The sequence below is a fragment of the Fringilla coelebs genome, assembly GCF_963513975.1.
Source record: "Fringilla coelebs genome assembly, chromosome: 2".
NCBI classification, from domain to species: domain Eukaryota; kingdom Metazoa; phylum Chordata; class Aves; order Passeriformes; family Fringillidae; genus Fringilla; species Fringilla coelebs.
The window spans coordinates 31,745,924-31,767,650 of record NC_140029.1 but is presented as its reverse complement, the minus strand read 5'-3'; the positions used below and the strand labels follow the sequence as shown (position 1 = coordinate 31,767,650).

General features: G+C 39.6%; 1 protein-coding gene across 7 annotated transcripts in view; it reads right to left on the bottom strand.

The window, feature by feature from the left end:
- INPP4A (inositol polyphosphate-4-phosphatase type I A) overlaps nt 1-21,727 on the bottom strand; it is a 109,795-nt gene that overhangs the window by 66,415 nt on the left and 21,653 nt on the right. For all 7 annotated transcript variants that reach the window (XM_084201160.1, XM_084201159.1, XM_084201164.1 and 4 more), the window contains one exon: nt 3,538-3,598. The gene's annotated coding sequence lies outside the window, so the exon portion shown is untranslated. The remainder of the gene's footprint in view (nt 1-3,537; nt 3,599-21,727) is intronic.

Below are 21,727 nucleotides of genomic sequence, written 5' to 3'. Positions count from 1 at the left end.
AGCATGCTAGCAGTGTCTCAGTCTGAAATAAACTGCAGATTTTTTGTCTTTTATTGCAGCGCTTCAAGCTATTGCAGGCCATACGTATGGAGACCATACAGAGGGTTCCCAAATGTTTGCACTGCACGGTCCAGACCTTTTGCTGTGGGGAAATCTGTACCCCAGGACCTACATGGTCACTTTTTATCTTCCTAGCTAAAAGGAAAATACTAATGGAAGTAGGAAATTATCCATATGCAGAGTTTCTGTGAATGAAAGAAGCATGGTAGGCAGCTGGTTTTGAAGGTTGGTTTAGATGGTTCAGATTAAGTGCTAATTCTCTCAGTACGTTTTAGTGAAACAATTATTGCTGAAACCCTCATTATTACTCTGTGGTAGTTCATCTATGTATCTCCCAAGGATAATACTGAGATTATTAACAATTAGGTACTGGACATTTTGTAATTTAAACATTGTAACAGCTTTATAATTAAAATGCAAACACAGGAGTAAAATCAATGCTATTGAATTGAATGCAAGCTTGGACTGGATAAAGTTCAAAGACTTTAAAGGGCTTAATGTAAGAGCAGTATTTAATTCCAGAAAAAGCTTGATTTTTGTGCTTGCACAGAATATAATATAGACAAAATATTTGTAAAAAGAGACAGAAGCCATAAGAAAGAACCAAAGTAATAGACCACAGATCTCTCTCGTTTCCAGACACTTAAAACATTTGAAATTCTGCCTCTGCCTCCTCCCTTTGTGCCCCCTTCAGTTGTTTTCATTAGCTACGTGACATTATGTCCTCTTACTTTTCTTTCTCTCCCTCTCCCTGGATTCAGGCTCTATTCAATACCATTACACCTTCATGTAACATATTATTCAAACTCAGTTCTTCATCTCTCTCTTCACTGCTAAAAGCCATGGTTAGATCTGTATACTAAAGCCAGCAGTCAGAAAACCCTCTCATGGAATACAGAATATTACAGAAAGGCCAAGTGCCACACATTATGCAACAACTGCACGTGTAGTTATTGCAATTATCCACGCCACGTTGGCACGGGGCATGAATCCATCTAGCATTAACAAGAGGATGATGAACATGATGCTCTAAGAAACAAGATCACTGCAGCAGTCACACATGGCCTGCTCTGCATTTATATTGTACAAACTGGCAAGAAGGAAAAAGGAACAAACTAGCAAATGCTGGTGGTTTTTGCTAAAATACCCCAACTGTAAAAGCAAATAGAAAATTTGCAATAAGAGGTAACAAGAATAACCATAAAGCAGCTTGCTGTGCTTCTATTAATATCACCTCTCCTTAGTCAGTCTCCCGTGCTGTTTGTCCACTCATCATCTACACCAGTATTTACTTTAGCAGGGCACATTTTCTAGAGGTGTCACCCAGAGAACTGACTGAAGAGAAAGCTGTGACTTCTACTTAAAAAGAGTGACACACCCTGTCTTATACACAATCACGGAGACTTAATAAAAAAAATTATGTGGAGCTTTACATATGCAACATAGAGTTAGACTCCTAATAAGGAAGCCACTAAATCTACATCAGTGGAAAGAAAGTATTCACCAAAGTACCAAGAAAACAGGCAAACAGAAGTGGCATTTTCTTTCCTTTCTCTCCTATCTTCTCTCCAGATCTACTCTAACACAAAGCTTCAAGCAGGTAGTGCAATCTGACAAAAAATGGAGTGGGTTGCACAGCCAGGGCCATATTTGAGAAACACTTAATTAGGATGAAATGCTGTCCCTGTAGGGGAGCCCCAAATGCTGGCTTTTAGCTCTATTATTATGGATTTCTTTGCAAGTGTGGAGACAGACCCCACAGGGGAGAAGTCATAGCTGTCTTGGGGTAGAATGACAATTCTTTTTTAATTTCTTCAGCAAGAAACAGAACTGCATTGGATGGAGATGAAGGATTGCCTCGGGCATTTCTTTTCCAATGCAGACAATGATTAATAAAAGAAAGAAAGATGGTATGAATGACTAGTGTTACTGCAATTCCTTTTAAGTCACAATATAGCTACAGGATCTGGCAATGCTAATTTGCTGCTGGCAACTTTATCCTGGCCTTCTTGGCATGGAGAAAGATCTGTAAGTGCATGCCTGATTCCCAAGTTGTTCTTCACTGAGCAGTTCAAGATGGTCAAAAGAAAAAAATTATCCATAAGCCCCTAGAGCATCCTGTTGTGCACTCTATTCCATTCTGCCCCAATTAAATAACTGAGTCCGTGGTATCGACCATTTGCTCTAATTTCAGATGTAGGCACAATCATGGCAGCACACCTCTCTAGACTTTCCAGTAATTGATTCTCAGTCTGCATTAAGACACACATTTAACACAAGAAAAGCAATGCTGCAGGAGAAAGTGCATCTGCTGACTTTGTCTGCTTGACCTTACAAAAGAATTTGATCTCCCTTAGCAGGAGCAAGGGAATAACATCTCTGAGAAGTCAATACTGTTCACCATTGACTCTACTCCACCATTCATTATTTGCTGAACTCTGTAAAAGGGGACTAAGGGCACTATATCAGGGACAAGGACACTGAGGTCCACCCTCAATTTCTACATCACATTTGACCAAGAGCTACACCTCTCACTACTTCCTATTCCCACACCAGCAAAACTTCCTGCCTCTACCAGAAGACTCTTTTTATTAGTCTGCTTCATACTGCTTTGCAGTTCAGGCCACATCCCCTCTTCTCATCAGCATATGTGGCCCAACTTCTCTTACTCTCTGGAATGCCAGAAGCAGCTGCTTAGCTCAAAACACAGCTGCTCTGCACACAGGAAGCAAGAGGAGTCCTATGACTGAACTTTGCTTGGAAACAAGTGGCCAAGAGTCTTCTCACTTCTGCTAACAGGAGCCCCAGCTGGACAGAGATTTCTCTCTCAGGGCCTAGAAATGTGACCTTCAGTCTCTGCAGCCTGCCACACGCAGGACATAAAGCAGCTCTTTCAATATGGAGAAGTAAATACTTGACAAATGTTTGTGAAGTGCCCAGCAGGGTTCAGATCCCATCCTGAAGGAGATGCTCTATGCTACAGCAATGCTCAATGACAGGCAGACCTGCCTTCTTCATCAACATCTCTGGATGTTTAAGAGAAAAAGTAAAGAAAGACTGGTTTGTTCCTATGGTAGAAACAGGCAATGAACACTGGCCTTTCAGCATAGGCTGTACTTTAAATCTCACAGACTTCCAGAAACACATAATTTGTCCAAATACAGACATATCATCCTGTCACTAACCATTGAACTTTCTCACCCTCTGTGGGCAATGCATCCCACAGAAAATAAAAACAGAAACCCCCTGGCCAATATAATGAACTACTCACACACAAACTATAGGGTAAAAGCACACCACTGGGACCAGAATCTTGTCAGGATCACTTGTTGGATCTTGTCAGTGCTTCATTATTTCCAAGGCTGAAAGTTCCTTTTAGATTTCTCTGCCTCTAATTTATGATGAATCTTTGAACCCTTGCCTTCAGTGTCAACAGATCATCACACATTACAGTAGTAATCACTAAAATTATCTTACCTTACTCCACCTTTCACAAATTAAATTCAGCATGTGCATCCAGTTCTTTTTTTAATGGAGTCTGAAAGACATAAAAAGCACAATTTTTTTCTGACTGAATCAATCCATATAAACAGGCTAGTAGCATAGGATTTTTCTTTTTGAGGGGGAGGGGGGAAGCAGGGCAGAAAGTAATAATTACAGGGACTAAACCCAGCTAAAAACCTGTGAAAAAATGCTGAGTGTTAACATTTTATAACATAGCTTCTCTATCATTTGAAACAAAATCGTTCATTCAGTTTCACACCTTCACCTGTTTATTGGCACTCAGAGAACAAAGACTGTATAACTGGGAGGTAGGAAATAACTCTATAGATCAAACTTTTTATCTTAAGGTCAAAACATGAGCTTATCAAGTAGCATGCCTTCCAGTATAATTTTTAACCTGATGTATCTACCATTTTGCTTTAAGAGAGCATGTTAGAAATCTCTGAGTGTGGTACCACAAAACTGTGGCAAATCAACAGGTTCCTATGTGGAGAAGATGCTTCTCTATTAAAATGTACACACAGGGCAACCATATAAATATATACAGTAAGATTAAGAAAGGTAAATCCTTAATTCACAGAAAAAAAAATGCATTCATAAGAAAAGCACTCCTCAACACATTAAATTCAGGAAAGATTCATACATAAAGCAGTGTTCAAATCCGTGATGCAGTAATCAAGATGCAATTCACCAGCTTACTGCAAAACTAACAAAGGAGAGCCAGAACTGAAGTAAAAGAAAGAAGTTAAAAAGTACTAAGATAAAACAGCACACTACAGACTAACAAGAACTTCTGCTACCAATTGGGAGCTTATCAGTTGATAAAAAACAAGAAGAAAGAAGGCCTTCGAGTCAGATAACACAGCCACAAACAGGGAGATATTTCACTAGCGTGTACCAGCAAATGCGCTGCTGTTGCTACAAGCAGCAGCAATGAAACTAAGTCAGGAACACTTGCTACAACGAGCTGAACAGCACCCAGCTCAGCCTGCAACATGCAGAGAAAGGCTTGTGCAGACAAGGAAGAGCCACCTTCTGCAAAAACACTGTTAAACTCAGCAAAGTGGAAGCTGAGATGAGTTACAATTTGTTCTTCAGAGATACATAACAAGGGCTTTCACCACTGTGGTGAAAAAAGTGTTAAGATAAACAGAATGTTAACAAAGTAACAAATGTAAGCTGAATAATAGCAACGAAAAAAGACAGTTTAAACAAGGGTAACCTTTTTTTTTTCCATATAATAAAGTGTTACACCAACGTTAAAACAGATTTAACTCAGGAAACTGCATCTAGCCCTGGGCTTTCATGGACTCATAAGCAAAGCATCTAAAATTTCTTGCAAAATTATACCTCTTCATAGAAGTGGCCTGCAAAGCAGCTTAGGTTTTGTTCTCTTTTCATTGTCCAAGGTGAAGGCAGAATAAACTCGAGGTTCACATCTATGACTGTCAGTTCAGATGAGAAGTTATAAAGCATTTAATTAGCCCTGGCTTTTTTGTCATGAGGACAGAGACTTCTAACATTATATGGAGCTCTTTTCAGGCTAACTGTGATATGGAAGATATCAGAAAAAAAAAATCTATTTAAAATCATTTTTATATTGGCAAAATCAGTTGCAAAGTTCCAATTTAATATTCTCTATAACTTCAACTGTATTTATTTAGTATGGTTATTTTTTCTTTTTCCACTCTAAAAGCAGGGCAAGTGCTGTGAAAGCTCCTGGACCCCACGAAGGCTACTGTCAAGGCAAGTCATACAAGGCAAGTCATTCAGGCTACTGTCAAGGCAGTCACAGTCACAAGATCAAGGGCTGATACTGTGGACCTACTACACTGATATCCTGTAATATACTGTACCACCTTCACCTTCAAGACATCTAATATAAAACTTAAACCTGGTCAGTTATTATTTATTTAATTTAAAGGAAGAAACTAAAATGGCAGAGCTTATAAAGGAATCTAAAAATTCTATTTACAATACTGTGACAAAAACTAGATTAGTTCTGGGGAGACAGACAAATCCTTTTCAACTTTGTGGCTTAGCTCACATATCTGTAAAATGTGACCTAGTAAGTACATCGAGCTTCCTTGCTGCCAAGTCATATTCCTAACTTGTTCACTACCTTCAGCAAGTCACACCCATCTTGCAAAGCAACCCTGAGATTGGTGATGTGTTTTAAAATCAGCCCATCAGTGAGATTTTTAAAAAAATATTTCAACTTCTGCAGAGAAGGCCAGACCTACCCCTACCAATCTCTCTGCAACTTCTGACCCCCTGCAGATGCCCTCCTGCTCTGCACCCCCTTCTGAAAGCAACTTTGGGTTTTCAACTACATTTCCAGAGGGCATCTTTAAGTCCTCCTCCTTGACACAGCCACAGTTTTTAACTGCACTCCAGTTCTGATGCACTTTGGTACCTGATTAAGAACTGCCAAAGTGCAGCTTTAGCTGTAACAACTGAACTGAAGACCAGCAGCACATGCCCAGGCATTACATTCAGAGATGCCAATGGCATTTGCAGATGAACAATTCTAACTGGGGACCAATTCAAGCCTTTTTCACCTTACATGGTAAAGTTTTTAAATTATATTGCCCTGTAATAGCAGTAAAACCATAGCAGAGGGTGATAATGTATGACTGTAGACTGCACCAAAGGACCATCTTCTTTACATGTTCTGCCTTCTTTCTCTCCTTCTGCATTAAGACAGCCTCATTACAGAAAAAAAAAAACCAAAAAAAAACCAAAAAGCCACATTCTATTAAAGACTGCAGCATGGTTTTGCTTAATTAAAATCATTCAGAAATTGTTTTGCAATAAAGTGATGATGGCAGTTCAAACCTTAGAGCTTGCTGCCAGATTTTAAAAGCCATTCAGATCCTTCACTGTACAGAAAATATATATAGTGAAAATAAATATAGTGAGGCTTTTTCTCTCCCCAATCACTTATACTTGCATCCAGGGTTACCAAATAAACTAAGGAGAACATAATTTCTCCATTAAATCTCCCACACCATTATTCTAAAGTACTGCAGAAAGTGAAGTGCATGACACTATTTTCTGTAGAAAAACATCAGCGTGATAAAAACCAAACATAAAAATAACAGGGAGTATAGTATCCATGCTCTCACTGGAAATGCCTCACTTTCTCCTCCATGTTCCCTTCTTCCTTCTTTCTGACTCACTGGATAGCAGCTAAATCATTCCAGGAAGGAAGGCACAACTAACAGTTCTTCTTTGCAATTAAATGTGGTGTCAACACCTCTGAAAGGTACCTGCAACCCATGACACCAGGTGTGATTTTGTCTATTAGTTAATCAGGGAAAAACAGAGCTGCTTTGACAGGAGGTTAGCCTTGATAGCTTTTGTCCAGGTTCAGTCCAACAGATGTGCTATTCCCTCAAGAGCTGTGCCAATCTAAACTACTGTCTCCCATTGCTTGCCCTCACTTTTCCCCTCTTTCTGTCTGTCAGCAAAATGGCACATGCTGGTATGACCTAAACATCTTTAAAAAAAAATCCAAATACACCACATTAAAAGCAAGCAAAAGAAAAAAAAAACAAAAACCAAACAACTCCACCACCCCACTTAGCCTCTCTCCAGAATATTTGGACAGAAAAAAAAAAAGAGCAAAACAGAACCCTTTGCAAAAGGTACAATGCAAAACCAAAGCTCTCTAACAAGCACAGGATGGGATGGGGAAGGACTGTTTGCTGATAATACTGTCAAATTTGAGGAGAAAGAACCTCAGCAGTGGACAAGAAGGTGAGGATGAACCACATGACAGCAGAGCTGCAAACCAATGCTCATTCAAAGCAAGTTGTTAGACTCAGTGTAGCCCAGAAGATATTTCCTGTAAACATATTTTAGAGGCTCAAGTTTCCAATAATCAGCCAACAAATATAGGCAGCATGTTCTTTTTCTAGCAGACAGAAGGTAGAAAATACTGTGTGTCCTGCTGTGCTGTCTGATCTCTTTGCTTTGGGGCAAATAAAATACTGCATTGTCTCAACTCTCTTCCAACTCTTGCAATATATTATTTCTTGGACTCCTTCTTCATTTCCCATTTTGAAATACCAGTTTACAGGAAGCATAAGAACATAAAGAAGATAAACTCACTTCATTCTGAGCAAATCATTATTATGATCAATATGGCACCTCTTTTTGCAGTATTTACACAAGATGCTATCACCATTACACCAAAATATACCGTCCAGGAAAAGAGTAAACTTGCCTTGTCTTCATGTCGCTTCCCCAGAATTACTTCAGATTCACTTGCATTATATATGCAGCCTGTACTGTGCACATTATGTACACAACATTAAAATTTTATCAATTCTCAGCTCCTGGTTGTGAAGAAATAAAACACGCCTGCAACTCTATCTATCACTTGGTTGCACAGTACTTTACCATTCCTAGTGATAGGATGTGTTCCTGAAGGAGTCACAGCTTCCTGTTGGGCAGAAACACAGGTACAATTTACCTTGCTCTGCACCTGATTTTTATGAAAAGAAAATCATAGAACACACAGGCTGAACACACAGAGTCAGAACCCAGAGCATGACCCAACATTAGGTCCATTCCTCAACACTGTCAAATACCTCCACAAAGTCAGTCTAGATAAAGAGTGCAGTTCTGCAAAATGGGAAGTCAGGAAGAGAAGATTACAAAAGACAGTCTCAAGGTCAAAGTGGCTTGCACAAGTAGATCCTGCATTTCATATTCTATTTTACATACTAAAGAGAAGACATGGTTTGATTTCACAAGCATTACTGACCCAACCATCTGCTATGTGTTTTTGCAAAAAGATGAGGTGACATCCAGGCCCCTGGTGCACCAACTGTGAACAATTTTGTAATAGTGTTGAGAGCAAATGAATGGTGTCCAGCGTCTAAAATTCCTACTCTCTTCTTTCATTTATTCTATCACTGTCACAGTAAGACACATTTTACTCAGCTACCAAATGCCCACAAGGCCTCTCCCTTTTTTTTTATCATGGGAGGCAATGTTTTCAAGCTAGATAATATTTCACTATACTAAACATTCAAGGAACAATGGCTGGAAATTATCTTCATGCAGTGTAACTGGCAATTTTCTGAGGATGTTCAGTTTTACACAAATTCCCAAGACGTTGAGACATTAAGATGGGTTTTCCTTACTGCACTGGCCTTGTAATGTTCATTTTATGAGCCCCCAAATGCAGCTTGAGAGCTCATGTAAATGGGAACATTGGGTACTCCAGCCATGAAACATACAGTACAATATGGAGAAATCTAGGCTGCATTATTAACTGTTCTTATTAACAGTCATGTTTACTGTGAAGGTTGTTTTCCAGAAATCTGAATCACAAAGGAACAGGGGAAAAAATGCAAGTTCTAGGGATGCTGGGAAAGATGTCATGCTTTCAAAAAATAAATGTTACAAACTGTAACATTCTTCCTTCATCAGTTACCACAGTCCTCCCAAATGCCTATTTGACATATACCTCCTTAGCCATCTTTTAGATGTCTGCAAATGCTGCTAGTGACAATAAAGTGCTGTACTAAGAAGAAAATGTTCTTCCCATTTATCCTGGATGCCTTGTTTATGACTGGAAGGGTGATCAAATCTTCACACAAATTGAGTCAAATTACAAGAGTTCTTGTCTCCTACTTATCACAAATATAACACCAGCTAAGCAGATCTTCTCTGGTAAGTGTTCTGTCCTCCATTTGTCTTTCTGCTAAATTTTACATAAAATTGCTATTTAAAGACACCCCTGTTTTTTTTAAAGAGACAATTCTTAGCTGTGCCAAATTTCTCCTAGCCCACAATAAAATCTTACCAGTGGCTCCTTGTGACATTTTGATTTTACATGAAATTAAAGACTATGGTGATGTTTCAATATCTGAAATATAAATCCTACTAACAGGTACAGAAAAGAACATGCAGACCTTCTTGAGGTATTAGGAAATATTTACATCCCCCCCAAAAAGGCAAAGCATTTACAAGGAAGTCAGAATGGAGACAACATGGGTGTTGATGCCAAACCCCTCCCTTCCTCGGATCACACACACATAAACACTGGCAGCATTCCCTCACTTCCACACATAAAAGAAGCTGTTTCACTCACACTCTCACTGTGAAAAAGGAGGTTTATTCTTCCATGTGCCCAACCAGGCTCCCCCACCACTGCTCTCTGTACCCTGAAGGTGCTCATCTCTTTTCACTATGCCCATGCACTCTGTCTCTCTTACGACATTCCAGCAAAATCTGCCTTTCTTACTATGTACCAGCAAAAGAGCAGTCACTTTTCCAAGCAACTTTCCTGTGTAAAATCAGTTTTCTGTAAAAGTGTCAGCTTTATAACATCATGTTCTCATCAGAATCTACAAAGCTACGGGACAATGATGAGAAATCTTCCTTATGCAGGCAAAACCACAAAGGCCACATTCTTCCTATTACTCACTACCTCCTGTTTACCAAAACACAATTGAAAGTCATCTATTTCTCTCAGAAACAGAGAAAAATTTGAGTAACTTTTCCCAGACACCCACTTTTGAGAGAGTGTTTGTGACAGAAAGCACTCACTCTGGCCAGCCCAGTTGCATGCATTTTTATGTCATGTATTTAGAGCTATGATACTAATATTCAATGACAGTAATACTTGTGACACAATCCTTTTCATACAAATCCACATATCATACAGAGCTCAAAAGAGCTCTTCTTCCAAGTTTTCCTGAAACAATAGAGGACGTTGTCAACACGGCATCATTTATTTCATGTTCTTGTATGTGCATAATACAAATCAACATTTTACCATTTTGGTCCATATATCCTCAGGAGAAGCCCTTCCAACTGCTTGACAGAAATAACACTGACGCCTGGAAAAAAATAAATCTTATCCTGTAAAGTCAGGCCTCTTGTGTCTATTTCTGAAATGAGACAGAAGAAATCTTCTATAGCAGTTTGTATTTCAGGAACCTGGGACTTATAATACATTCACCTATCACACATAGGAAATTGGATGAAGTTATTGGCATTTAGTGCAATCTAGAATATTGCAGTGCTGTCCTTTTTTTTTTTTTTTTTTACAGCAGACTCCATGCGCTGTTATTCACCTCTGCCTGTAGCTGCTTTGTCATCTGGAACTAATAAGTATTTATCTAAAAAGAAAATCTGAATTAAGGATCGTGAACCCACTCCCTTTAAACTGTTTCACCTGAACATAGAAGGTCAATTCAGTGTTATGTGAGACATCAAACTACTAATTAGGTGCTGTTTATTTAAGCTCACGCAGAGGAGTCAGAGGTACTCTGCTGCTTTAAAGCCAAAGCATCAATTTGAAATGAAAACAGAGCTAATCCCAGATTTCTGCATCCCTACAAAATACAAGGACAATTCTGCACAGAAATAACATGCCATCATAATCCAGGCCATAACCTCATTTAACCAGAGCAAAATGAACTATCCTCTTCCTCACACTGGCTCTGACTCCAAAGCAGGACAGGGGGACTACAGTCGTGAAGTCAAGTGAAAACCCCGACCCTGAAGGCAAATGAAAGGACCATCATTGTTATCCTCTGAGCATAGGCTGTACCATTCACTCTTTATTTAAACCAGCACAAGCTTCAAAATACACAAAGATTTAAACAGACAAAAAATGAGACTGTGACTTTTTCTGCCTGATGCAAAAGCTGGTGCAACACAATGAGCTGGCAGCCCCTCTGACAGCTCAGGCCTTCCAGGGCAACCAGGACGTGTTCACTGTCTGACTCTGTGTCCCCCTGCTTGAACTGCTCCAGGATTAAGTGGAGAGCTTTTCAGGACACACCACAAAGATTTAACAACTCTTTCCCCCTACTCTTTAAAATCAGGCAGCAAATCTAATCCCTATAAGAAGAGTTCTTCAGAAAACAGCCAAAGGGGCCAAGGAGATGCCCTCTAGATGCTTACATTTACACAAGACCCCAAAAATAACTCATGTAAAAACTGTCATCTCTAAAAATTGCACAAATAAAAAGAGGAGATCTCCAACAAACAAGATGGTCCAGTACTGAAAATGGTGCTATTCATACTGCTCATGTGCAAGGATTTTATTCCAACAGAACTCCAGTTTACATGGGTTTATTTCAAACATGCAAAAAAGAAACAAAAACTTGTAAAAAAACCCTAACTAATGCAATTTTTCCCTCCCTCCACTTCAAATTCCTGTTTGAAAACAGAAATACTGTGCTGTTCTCTGACAAGGATGCACTACACAAACACCAAGATGCTGCTTTTTCTATGCTGCAGAGTCCTTTATCAGGAAGTCTAATGTCAAACAGCGTATCACCACAGAAAATATGGCAACCATTTTTTCTGGGGAAAAAATATAAATCCTTATTCAGTGCATGAGCCATCTTTTACTCTGTGTAAAACTCAGCTTCTGACACAGCAGTGGTCCAGTTTGGGGTGGTCATTAGCTAAAACTGTAATACAATAAAAAAATATCACTCATATTAAAGATGACTCACATAAATTAAATAAATTACAATGACAGGATTGGATTTCCCCTAAGTTCTTCATCAGGCAAGGCTAGTTATAAATCATTGCTAAGGCAGCTTTTGTGTAAAACAGGAGAGTAAGTGCTTCCTCCCACTAAAGAATTTTGGAGAAATGCTTTATTTTCTCTAGGGTCCTCATTTCTCTATGTACTACCCACAGCAACAGCTCTGTTTCCTGCAGCCATTTCCTGCTGTCACAGCACAGAGAGGTAGAACAACATGCCCAAGGATGATGCCACTGTCTGTTTTCAAACTTCTGCTCAAGGACTGAGAGAGCAGAACACGTAAGAGATCACAGTTAATCCAGCAGCTGCCAGGAAGGCTGACAAAGGGATCAGAGCAACACAGAGCATGGCCACAAAAGAAGCCACCAAAAAAAATCAGGAGGTTTTACAAAGGAAGAAACAAATAAAGGACAACCTGAACACCCCACCTGTTGTTTGGAACACAAGCAGCACAAGGAGCAAAAGGGAAGTGCTGAATTACGTGAGCTTTGTGGCATTCAAGGCTCTCCTAGGTGGAAAACCCACCAAGGGGAGAGAATCCACACCTGAGCAGCTGAAGTCAGAATCAACAAGGGGGCTTGAATTTCAGCAGGAAGTTCACAAAAGCTTTAGAGAAGGCAAAAATAACAAAGCATGGCTCTGTAGTAATGCAGAGATGAGAAAAACAGCTGTGATATCCTGTAGGTTAGGAACAGGAGGGGAGAACAGAGAGCTGGGATCTTCTGTTTGGGTTTACAGAAAAAAAAGGCCAAGGATATCAACAACTCTCACAATTCAAGTCCTGCCAAAAAGTACCAGTGAAATAATCCAAATAGCCTCTGCCACTTGTTACCTTTGCAGCCTAACACAAAGCCATCTTAAGGTAACAAAACCCAGCTTTCAGGGTGCCTAGAGAGCAGACTTTGACAAGCCCTGTTATACTTACTGCAAAATCCCTCCACAGAAGGATCAAATGCAGCTGGTTCCTTTGCACTTAACACAGATATTATGTACCTAAATGCATACTTAAAGGCAATTGTTTAAGCAAAATTCTGACACAATCTTAAATAACAGTAATTAAGATATGAATCAGTGGAAAAATTCAGAATGTAAAGAATGTTTTATTTCTACTTTCTTGCATTTGGGAGGAGAAGGAGACTGTAACATGACAGAACTTTGTGAGTGAACAGTCCCAAACCCAACCCTAGCACTGTTTAAACTAGTTTGCATTTATAATGCTGTAGCATGAGAAATATTTAATATCAGAAACACAAGTAATAAAAATTAATCAACAAAATTTTTCCTCTGGGAGTTGGGCATCCATGACAGACATTGTTTTAAATGCTCCTCTCACACTGTAGTTTTCCAAGTTGGATGTGTCATCAGAAGTATAAAGATCCTACAAATTCACTAACAGACCTTACTTTCCATTTTATTAAGAAAACTAATCTATTATAAAAGCTAGAGTAACACCAAATCTGGTTAATTCATAACAATGAAAACACTGTCCATCAGTAAATGCTATAAACTAGCAAGCAGAAGAAGAACCTAAAGATACTGTCATTTTTAAATGCTATTACTACAGCACTACATTTCTTCCAGAGAAGATGACAGTTGTCCCTTTTATGTACATTCTACATGGAAATGAGTGGTAATTTCAAGTACCTGAAAGCAATCTAGGAAATGATCAGGTTTTGAAAAAACCCTCATTCCCTCATTCTGAAAACAAACACAAGTGATCTGGCTCCCTAATTACTGAAAGCAACTGCCAACCTCACCGTACTTCAAAAGGATACTGCTTTGCAAATACAAAATAAATGAAAAAAAAAAAGAGGAGAAAAGAAAAAAATTAATTAATAAATTTACTACTGCAGTTGAAAACCAGAATCCCTAGCTTAAAAAATCTCTTGTGGGAAATACAGCAAATGCTTGAGACTCAGAGGATTCTACATGAGCATAATAAGTGATACCACTCTAACCTTCATTAAAATTACAGGACTAAAGTGAGTAAAATAGCAGTAAAGCCACTATAAACAAATGTTATACCTACTCTGCATATGTCAACACTAACTAGAATATGTCTCATTTTTTGCATATTACTAATTGCTAGAACATGACATTTGTGCTTTTAGTGGCACAAGATGAAAATCACCCCAATATCTGGAAGGACCACTTATAGTATTTGAAGAAACTGTTTACATCCAGGCATTGCACAGATCACATGCACAGCCCCAGCCTGAACGCTGAAGGCAAAACAACACAGTGACTGTAAAGGTAAACAATTATTTTGCTCCTTCAAATACAACAGCTTTCTTTATTCTATTGACACAGAAATTCATTAAGCAAGAACTAGAGAACTGCAGCACCCTCCAAAGAACAGAGAGCTGCTTAAAAACTACTTGTTTTCCTTGCCCTACCGTCTAGCAGCACTGTTTCTTCAAAAGAGGTCTTCTGTCCTTAACATGGCTGCCATGCCTTACATAACATCAATGAATGAGAAAGTAGTTATTTTGTTTCCTAGGATGAACACTGCCCATCAGCCATATGATTCTCCATATGGCACAGCAAACAGCCCAGACAAAGCTTTGCAGCAACGCAGCTCCAAAGATCAGCATCCTCTGAGGATAACAGCAACAGTAATTCAGACTGCACAAGCTCCAAATTCCCTTCGGTACACATTTAAATAAACAGCATTCTTACCTTAAGAAAGCAATACTAACAATAATAGCAGTGCTCAGTAGAGCCTCCCCTGTTTCATCTGCGCTCGTAAAAATGAATCTTGGTGCAACTGTCTGCTGCAGCAGGTAATCAATAATATAACCTGCTTCTTCTGCTGCCAGAGCTGCTCCATCTGAACGCTAGCTAACGTGAACACTGTCAGTGTGAGTCATACCAGTGACTCAGAGCAGATGCAGAGCTGCAGGAGGAGTTTAAGTTTCAAGGCTTCCTCTCGCTCGAGCTCCCTGTCACACAGGCACTCGCTGCCTGCCTGTGTGTCTGTGTGTGCCTGCAGACTGCCCCAGAAGTTGGATTTTATCCTCTGCATAATCTTGGAGAGTTTGCTTTGGGGTTTGGGTTTTCCCCCCAGTATAGCAATTCTGCTTCTTCACCACAAATATATTTATTAGCAATGCAAAAGCTTGCTCTGCAGACCAAGTTAATACCACGGTATGGCAGGTGATGCACCCCTACAAGATACGTGTGGGCTCACGTATCTCATCAAGAGCCTCAAAAAAAAACAGGAAGGACTGTAAAATGAAAGTATTGAGTCTGGGCAATATACATTTATTCATGACAACTTCATAGAAAAGTGTCTGATTTCATTAAGTACTCTGGGCACGGCAAATTTGGTCTCAAATGCAGTGAGATGAAAGAACTGTAGGAAGGACTGTTAGAAGGGATGCACAAGAGCAGAAATGCTGCGTGCCTGACACCAGTTTAGCAGGGAAAAGAGCCTATAGGAAAATAGAATAGCTGCATTATAAACTGGAACAGTGCATCTGGGTTTAGGGTTGAGTTCTGGCAGCTACCCCCACAGGTATCCATCTCACCAGGCACTGATAAGCTAGTCAAAGAAGCATTTTGAACATGTATTTATTTCCCAGGCCTGCCAGACTCCCCACCACGAACAAGCAAGAACAGGCATCATGAAGCCAAAGTTAATGTTGGACTTCATGTTGGACACTTGATATGCATTGCTGTACTGATCCCACTTATTTCTGAAAGGCACATTGTACTAAGCAGTTGCAGTATTTAACAGATTCAGCCTTCAAGAGAGATGAAGCCATCTAGTACTGAGCTATCAGGTTTGGTACATGAAAACAAATTACAGTGGGATGAATCAAGCAAGTATTGTCAAAAGAAGAGGCTGGCTGAAGGAACAATGCCACTAAAATGCATAGATCTGCTAAACAGTCACTCATATAAACATCCCAGATAGTCTGTGGAAAAAACACTTGGTTTATGTCAAAGCATTTACAGCTGAACAATTTCCCTCATACTTAGCAAATGTCCAGTTGGCTATCACCCAGCTAAACAGATTTGTGTTGAGATTTCTCATGGAAAGGCTAATATCAAAGCATGACTTTCTTGGGTCTGTGTGTTTTGTCATTTTAAAGAATTCCTTCTTTTTCAAAGCCCAGTAAAATGAAAGGTACCCATCCCCATTCAATCCAAGTATGTGTGCAGCACTCTCCAGGACTGTATCTGGCTGTTAAAACTGCTGAACAAACCTCGTACTGCTGATGGCGAATGTTTACTCCATGTCTCTCAAAGCAGCCAAGAACACTGCCTTGGCAGGGATCAAGAGATGAGAAGGAATCAAGCTGAGCAAAACAATTCTTGAAGCATGGTCATAGAGACAGCATAAACAAGGGGGATATAGAATAGCTGGTATCAGTGAAGATACCCTGAATTAAATTCTTTCCCCTAAAACCATTAGTATTCTATCGCTTGGAAAATCTTCTGTTGAATCCCATCCTTTCCCCCAGTTTACTAAGGACAGTGAATATTTGCTCCTGTTAAGCTTCCAAGGCTTTATTTTCATGTTTTAATTGCTTGAACAGGCAAGACAATGCTAAGAACCACAGCGCATCAGGGAAAAAACCAAAACACAAAAAAACACAACAGCAGCAACAAAAAACCAAACCAAGACCCCTGGGATTTTAATCAGGAAAACTAACATGTTCCAAATGGCATCTATGACACAGGCAGAGAAGAAGACAAAACTGGATGATACTTCACATGTCTGGGAGTTTGGAGGATGGTATGTTTTCTTTTTGGAGGTGGGGAGTTGTGGGTTTTGTCTCCTTTAAAATATATGGCATGCAATTGTCTATCTACATTCAATTTTGTGCTGCTGTCCAGCTAAGAGCCAAGATTTGGATCAAAGCTGATTCAAAGAAAAGAGCTGTTAAAGGCCTCAAAGGGATAAAGCACACCAAGAGCGAGCACCCACTGTGAAAAATGCATGTACTTGCCTCAGCTGCAAATGACCTCATCTACAAATCAGATGTGATTTAGCTGCTGTAGGCAGCAGTTTCCTGTTGTTTAATTGATCAGTCTTTTTTGCTGGACCTTCTGCAGCAGAAAGGGGTTGGGTCAGGGATTGAAAAGTGGGAAAACCTGAATCTTCTTACCCCCCAAAAAAGTGAATGTACACAGATGTGGATGAAATCTTGACCAGAAATTTAGTACAGCCTTCTGAACTAAACACTGCTGCAAGAGATTCAGTATCAAGAGGCTGTGTAGACTATTATACACTCTTTACAGTCTACAGATAATGTTTTTTCCTTCTTCACCTTTAGGTAGCAAGCAAGCAAAGACTTTTCTATGGCACCTATTCAACATGGTACCAGGCTCAAGAATCTTGTTCTTCCTTATCACCTCCCTGTCTCTAGGAATTAGTTTGTTTGGAATTATTTTTAAAGTCATCATTAAGCCAGTGATGGTGGAAATGGTTTCCCACAGCCTATTCCAGATTGTCAGATTTCTTATTAACCTGCTTTCTCATGAAAGCTCAGATTGTCCTTACTGAGAACACAAACCTCTAATCCTGTTTCTGAGCCTCATTCTCGGTCTGGGGGTGGGGAGGGAATGAAAATATTGTAAAAAGCATTCATTTTCTTCAAGGACAGACATGGCTCATGATGCAGTAGGGCAACAGGAGCAGACTGAGGACCACTGCCAATACCCACAGTGCCTCCTTCCACCCTCACCCTCCTAGCTTTCCAGTCATCTTTCCAACAGCTACACTCTCTGCTGCATCCTAGTGTTTTGTAATCTTGTTTTTCTGAGCCCTATGTAAAGGTAAGAGTTCGGAGACACTAATTTTTGAGAAGCACTGATACACATTTTCAAAAGGAAAAGAAGAGCTATTTTCCTGAACAGACTTTTACTCTTTTATCATTGACATGGGCATTAAAATACTTTCCAAAGTACCAGTGAGCAGCCACACATGGAAATGAGCACCATGCACACACACAGTAGAAGATACCCACTGCAAAAGGAGCATGTATTTTGAAAATACATACAGGCAATAAGTTGGAAAGAGAAATATTTTTTGCATTATATTACAAACACAGCTAACTGCCTTGACATATGTCCACAGAAAAGAAAAATGCAGAAACTAGATCTCAGTGTCTTGCTCATTAGACTATCAGACTTCCCTTTCGATGCATCTCACTAGCTGGCCCCTTTCTTCCATCTAATTACCTTTCATGGCTATTTTGATATGCCATGACAAAAGCACTGTTTGCTTCTCAGGAAAATTAAGACTCCTGCTGGGAAAAGTGTCTGAACCAGAATCTTTACCCTGCACAATGAACAGAGGAAGCCACACATGAAAGCAGATCTTTAGTGATTGGGTATGGGGGCAGGGAAGAGGATGATGCACTTACCACAGTTATCTCAAGGTTTCTGAAGATAAATAGCAGGACACACTGCAGCAGTTGAACTTTTTACCTTCACTACATCATCCACCACTCAGCAGCATCTTGCAGTCCTCTCTAAAAAGCAGTTAGCAAAGCAACCCACAAGAGGCTGTGGGAAACCATTTCCTGCACACAAGTACATCTCTTCACTGAGACCACCTCCTCAAGCTACTGCTATAGTTGTGACCCACGTAAAATGTATTTTTTATAACTCCCTAACAATCCAAAGCCACATAGGCTGCAATGGGAAGAGACAACAAAGTTACAAGCTGTCAGTAACAACTGCATGCAGATCTCAGAGGGAAGTACTTCTGCAATCCAGTGAAAATGCAAAAGACAACCTAAATGTCCATTTCCTCTTAATTGTCTTTTCTCATCAGATGCAACAACAAACTGCAGAGACTAAGATCAGAGAAATCAGCCAAAACAAGACAAGGACAACACATCTCATAGCAACAAAGATGTACTGACCAGATGAGAGACTGGCTTACAGACACTGCTGTGGTTCCTGCATATACAGAGAACCATACATTGCAAAGGCTTGCTTGGGTAAGGACTCTCCAGATTGCTCTTGATGTCAGCACAGAGTCAGCTGATCTTTTGGCAGCAGGCCTGCTCACATCTATCCACTTCTGCTCTCTTTTTCTCTCTAATGCTAACATCTGCCCATGTTTTGCATCCACAGAAAAGGTCAGCAAGACCCTAATGACACATTAAACCTGATAATCAAGCAATGCACCATTTGCAATTACTGTGTGCCCGCTCTCATTCCCCTGATATTCAGAACTCAGTTTTTGCCTAAAAAAAATCCCAACATAGGGCAAGTGCAGAAGAATCTGTAATCTCAAATCTTACATATGTACATAAATTCATTTTGGATAACAGAGAAAGTATGTCAGAACACACCCAGTCTCCCCAGGCTTCCAAGAACATTACATTTTGTACTATCAACATAGCCACAAATTCCTTATTCCAAACAATCTTTATTTTTCTATACAATGCACAACTACCCCTCTGTTGCAAAGCAGCATGCTCATTTTCTGCACTTATACAATCAAGTCAATTGAATATTGACCTGTGAATTCCAAGAAAAGAGACACCCAAACAAACCAGGCATAAATTCATTTTGAGGCAAGCCTGTCTGACTTAAACATGAGAGTTCTTCACATTGTCTAACAAAATTCTATACTCTGATGGATATTCTCTAAATCCACTCATTTTGCTCATCCAATAAACATTTTCAAACTGAAGTTCCTCCTGTTGTCTCCACAATGCAGGACTTGCAGATCTCATGCTGGTGACCTGTGACTGGTAGATTCTTCAAATGCCTCAGAAAGAACAATTGTCAGTGCTGGAGAAAGTGGATGCAAAGACTTATTGTTTTCCCAGTACCATCTGCTGCACTGGGGAAAACAAATCAAACCCTGTAAGACTGAATGCAAAGCTGGACATTTTTGATGACTATTCCTGAAATATTTGTTATAAAATTTACTCCTCATTTCCGCAAACAAAGAGCAGCTGCAATGAGAGATTTCTGTGGTTGCACAACAGATTTCCAATGCTTTGTGCTGTCTTCCCAACTCATCTGTAGTCTTTTGCAAGTTAACCAGTCCCAATTTTCAACAGGGAAATAATCTTTCAATAGGTTCCTAATTAGTAAGGCCATGGAAAGTAACTGCCTATCTAGACATGCTTACGGGCCTCATTCTCTTATTCCTATTTTTGTCATTCTCTGCCTCCATTGTGCAAAAAAAGTCCTGCTCTTAGTACAGTGTAATACCAGCACTTCACAAAATGTTAAGAGGATCCCCAAATGTAAGTTGATCAGTAAAAAAAAATAAAATTAAAGACCACAGGGTTAAACATTTTTCTTCCTTTTCAAAATTCTTCATTTCTCCTTTCAAAAGAAGAAATTATTAGAAACATTAGAAAACAATCCAATCATAAAGAGTTATCTGCAAGCTCACAACTTTGAAGTCATTATGTATTTGTGGTACACAGGAAATTATTCTCCAGATTAATGCCACCAAATAATCAACGGGACCACTCAAAGACAGAGGTACTGTACACGTTGTGCATCCAGCGGGGAGCCCAAGGTGGAAAAGCTTATTAAAAGTGTTGATAATGGAAGCATTTCTTTCATTATTAATTTAAATTTTGACATTCAGAACTTAATTGATTTGAGATCATTTGGGATTTTTCCTAAAATTAGGTCACAGAAAAAGCTCACTAAAAGTAGCACTGTGGTGTTCCTAATGGGATTTCAAAAAATCTTTATGTCAAAGGCTACATGTCTTATTCTAAGAACAGTCAATTCCAAACCAGCAAACCTACAGAGACAGTAAAAGTAGGCAAGTAATAATCATTTTAAAAAATAATTGATTCAGAACCTTCTTATTAAATGAACCTTTTTTTTTTCTGGCAGGTACATAAAAATACAGATCCCAAAGAGACCCACCAGTTATGACATCTTTTTCCATGTATCTGTTGGAAGAGCAGGTGATTTATCAGTGCTGTGATGGATTTCTGCTTTTCTTTCCAATGAGCTTCACTTGTTTATGTATGATCCATAAGCGTGCATTAATATATTGCTGTATGTTTAGAATATTTTCACTTTCTATTAGAGTAAAAGGTCTCTGGCATGGGATGGCTTGGTGACTAAGATGAGATCAGAGATTACAGATCTTTGCATCATACGATATTTCGGGAAAAGACCAAGTCCTTGAATTTTATTTTAACATACAACCTCCTGTTTATACTTAAACTGCACCAATCTAAACAGGTAAGATTTTTGGCATCATCTTTTTATATTACAAAGACAATAAAACAAGTATTTTCTATCAACCTGCTCTCCCCCACTTCCACCTCCTTCTAATTCTGTATTTCAGCTCTTTGAAATTGCTGGCTGCTCCTGCACCTGCCTGATGATGGTCACAGCCCACAGGTCCTGCCACTCTGCACCCCTGGGAGCTGCAGCTGTCCTTTCCAGCCTGGCTGGGCCACAGAACCAAGGCTTCCTTCACACACAGATTAGTTTGGTGAAAAGGACAGGTCTGCTGGCATGCATTTTGCATCTGAGACAACTGGGGATACAGAAAAAGCATGCACCTGGAGATGAGGTCATGTTATCCTCATTACTTGTTCTCTAGATTACCACACTGATTTTAACCCAAACCAGAGGAAGGCTTGTTTTCCTTCTCCCAGCTAATTTTAGGTTTTTCTGGGG